Genomic DNA, 4,337 nt, shown 5'->3' with positions numbered 1-4,337 from the left:
GCCTTTTTGAAGACTTTGGTTTGATGATTTGACTCCACATTCATAATTTTCATTTCAATGCCTTCCTACACTCGTTTTTTTTTTTTATGCCGAGGGGTATTTGTTTAATAAAAAAGTCAACTGAGTGGTAACGTTGTGCAATAGAAAGTAACACATAACAAGTTTGAATGTCAAAACAGTAGAAAAACATGGATACATACCAACAAATTGTTGAGATGATCTAATTTGGCCCAGAAGTTCTTCTTTTTTCGTTAACAACTATAGAAGTTTCAATTTCTTTTACAAAAAAAGCACTTTTTGATTTATGTTTCATGACAAAACCTCCCTTGGAAAATATTTCCCCCCTCTAGAACAAAACATAATTATTATTATTTTTGTTGGATCGGCCATAGGACAAATTTTTTTGTCCTAATCAGATTATCTCCTACACTTTTTTTTTTAATCGGTTCAATCCTTTTTACCATACAACTGTCCTAAAGACCAATTAGTCGGTTCTTCAGTCCCACTGTCCTAGATGTCCTTATATGGTCTTCACTCCTAGCTAGAATTGAAGATTATAAAAACAAAGAAAATAATAAATGATAGCTAGAACCATAGAGATAATTTATTTATCTCACGATCAGCTTTTTTATCCGCTCTCAACCTTCATTGTCAAAAGGAAGAGAAAAATTTGAAAAGCCACAAGATCTTCTGTATTTTTCTTTGTACCAACTCTCAATTATTATTCAAAAAATAGATCTGAGTTATTAAATAAATTGAATTGATTATCTTGTCAATTCCAGAGTACGAAATGACACAAATTCTAAACGAAGGGCATTGATTGATAAACATTAATGTATACACTCCAAATACTTTGTTATATACTTTTTGAGATCATAATATGTAAAGTCAGGATTTTAAGTCATGCAAGTGTTAACTTATGAAAAGAATAATATACACTACATCTGTGTTTATAGAAAAAAGCAAGCCGTGTCAATGCCTAGGACGTATAATACATTCTATTTATACACCTATATGGATTTAGTTAGTAATTGACGTAATTTCAGCGGTTGTAGTTACAATAAAAGATCGATCACGACCGATCCTAGGACTCAAAAAGTTTATTAGAACCAGACTGATAGAATTGCAGTCTATTATGTTTTTTTACCGATCAAATACTACTTATTATGTAACTTATCTCATAAATTACATCACGAGATACAAGTGAAAAACAAATGACGTCACTGACTTGGAAATAATAAAGATGTATCCATGACGTCACAAGCTATTAAACTTGAATTTAAAAAGCCCCATTTTGTAAGCAAAGATTTAGTTTTATCTATTCATATGTACATATTCAATCTTAGTAGAGCGATATCTATTGATTAAGACCAACTTGGTAGATTATGCAAGCTTTTTTAAGACATTGTTTGATTATGAAACTAATTAAATAATATTCTTCATAGTTATTTGTGGTCAATTTTTCATTTATGTAACAATTGTGTAGATACCATTTTATTGTGGGTAATTAGAAGTTCGGCTAAATCATTAAAATATAATTATTGTTAATTTTTTTTCGTCTACCTACCCATATATTTATTTTAAAAGAAAAAAATGGATGTTTCAATCTCAAGGATATGAACATACTCATTTCTACATACCCGTACATACACACATCCATTGAAGACCATTCGACAAACAAAGCTTATCCATCCCACAAATGTTAGTAGGTTTATATAATATAATAGAATAATGAGGCAGCTCAATTTACCTAATAAAGTTATTTCTTTAGTAAACGAAAAGGTTGGAACATGCATCCACCTATGTATGCATGTATGTTGGGAAGAGACTGGCCCACCATTTTACTTATTCTCTTAATAAAACAAAAAGAATTCAGAATTATTTATGATAATTACTTAGCGCACAATTTTGATAACAATGTAAATGTTTCCTTATAAATAATAATAATAATTGAGAAAAAGTTTATAAAAGTGACGTAATCCCTAAATTAATACAATAATAGAACGCTTCCATGTTATGTCATCATGGTTGACGTGGGGCATCTTGAGAGACTAAACAACCACGTTTTATAAGAATAAAAACCTATTGAAATGAGGGAAAATGATTAATTAATGTCAAAATAAGATTGATTGATAAGAAGACACTAAAACTACACTTTCAATCCGTCTATCTTGATTATCAAACTAGTTGTAGTACTCTTTATTGTCCGGAGTCGTTAGGCGTTGGCTAAAATACAAATTGTGCTTCAATAATATAGAAGATAACTCCCCTTGATATACCCAGTGTTCCTCTACGTTTTTCAAGACCAGACTCACGCGTAACTATTCAATACTTATATTAATTCATATTCTCGCCTCAAGAATGAAATAATAATAAGAAGAATTTGATTTTTATGAATATATTATGATGAATGATGAGTACTTTAATCTTTAGTGTGCTCACTAATAAAAAAAAATAAAATTAATTTCAAAATACCAGCCTTGATACTTAATTCAAATCTTAACATATACAGTAAATGAATTTAAATTATGATATACATAAGATACCAATAACAAAGATAAATAGTGCTCTTGTTAGACATGCAGATTGCAGAGCCCCCCATATGTCATTAGGGCAACTATATTATTATTTTATATGATAAATAATTCTTAGATGTACATCAGGGAGCACTATATACGCCCAGACGTTCATTGCTACGACATTTTTATTTTTAATTACTCTTTGACAAAAAAAAATTATTGTTCAAATAAAAACCGTTTCTTAAGAATTTTCTGTATCTTATAATTTAATTTAATTCAAGTATTTAGTTTTCTTGGGCATCAACACAGATGGTATATATTTTCACATCTATGATACTTGTATAATAGAAAACTGCCAAGACTTAACTTCATTTTAACCTTAGCTTTATTCGACAAAAGTAAGCTATGGATACAAGATTTTTAATAGTAAATATCCAACCAATTGGAGTATGAAATATATTTACGGGTACAAAGGTAGTTGATTAATAATATTTTAAACCTGAACTTCATTATCACCAAAAAAAAAAAAAAATTATGAAGAGTCTTAAAGATTTTTTTTATGAAATTAGTTCAATTGATCTTATAAACATATTTACTACAAGACTTTTTCATGCAACGTCATAATTGTTTATTTCAGTGTTTTTAGGGGCCTAAACAATTAAGTTTTATAACAATGAAAACATTTTTGTATTAATATGAAAGCAAATAGTGAACTATTGGATGTCAAAATGGGACTAACGAATAAAAGGACTTTAAACTTACCCTGTATTCAAAGGTATTCTATTGTATAGTTTATGATATATCTGACCTTCCAATTTATTACAAATCTGTTTTTATATTCTTCTAAAATCTTATTTGCATATTATTGATCAAAGTTAAATATAGCGATGAAATAATATGACATTATTCTCTAAGTATTTTACTTTTCTCGTCACATATCGATATAATAAAAAAATACAAATCTAGGGATTTCATAACAATTGCTAATATTAATTTTATAATATTCAAATATGACTGTTTATCATTGGCATCATGTAGTATTAAATGCAGGTGCAAATTTTATTTTTTATTTTTTTATCCATTTGATATATTCATTGAAAATTTATTCATTTCATATGGTAAAAATATTAACTTTGATCAGTAAAGTTTATAATTAATTATGATGGAATTTATGATATCAATGATAACCTTTTAGAAAATTAGGTTATTTAAACAATGTTTGTATATTCAAATTTGCATAATTACGGCAAAAAATGAATTATTGCCCTGGAAATGTAATATACATTTTTCTCTAATTATTCAAATTAATTTCATATTTACTGCCCTTTAATTTTAACTAAGTATATCTAGTTCATTATTGGGCACATGGTATCATACGATAGGGTGTTGTTGTAAAGGTGTGCGTGTATACTACAAACGCAGTATTACGCTTTGCCAGTTCAGTCGTGAATTATCATGCGTCGAGTATGGAGGAAGAAATTGACCATATTTTACTTTTTTTGCAACTTGAAAGGTGAAAATGCATCACCTGCGACCAAGTTGTTGAGGTGAACGATGTGTCACGCAATGGCAGGCTTGTCGTCGAAAATGTGAATAAAATCATGTAGAATATCGAAATAGACTGCCATGTTAGCAGTTGTAGTATTGCAGACGAGACATAAACCGTTTTGAACAATTTGAAGAAGGCTCGATACAAAAAGAACCCCAAATAGGAGATGAATCGTGTATCGTCAAGGCAACGTCTGACGCGCCAAAAGCTCCGAGAGCTCGGATGGGAAGTTCTTATGCATCCAACCTACAGTTCAGACCTGCTGCCAC

Source organism: Lepeophtheirus salmonis, chromosome 2, assembly GCF_016086655.4.
Source record: "Lepeophtheirus salmonis chromosome 2, UVic_Lsal_1.4, whole genome shotgun sequence".
Taxonomy (NCBI): domain Eukaryota; kingdom Metazoa; phylum Arthropoda; class Copepoda; order Siphonostomatoida; family Caligidae; genus Lepeophtheirus; species Lepeophtheirus salmonis.
This window is presented reverse-complemented; position numbering follows the sequence as displayed.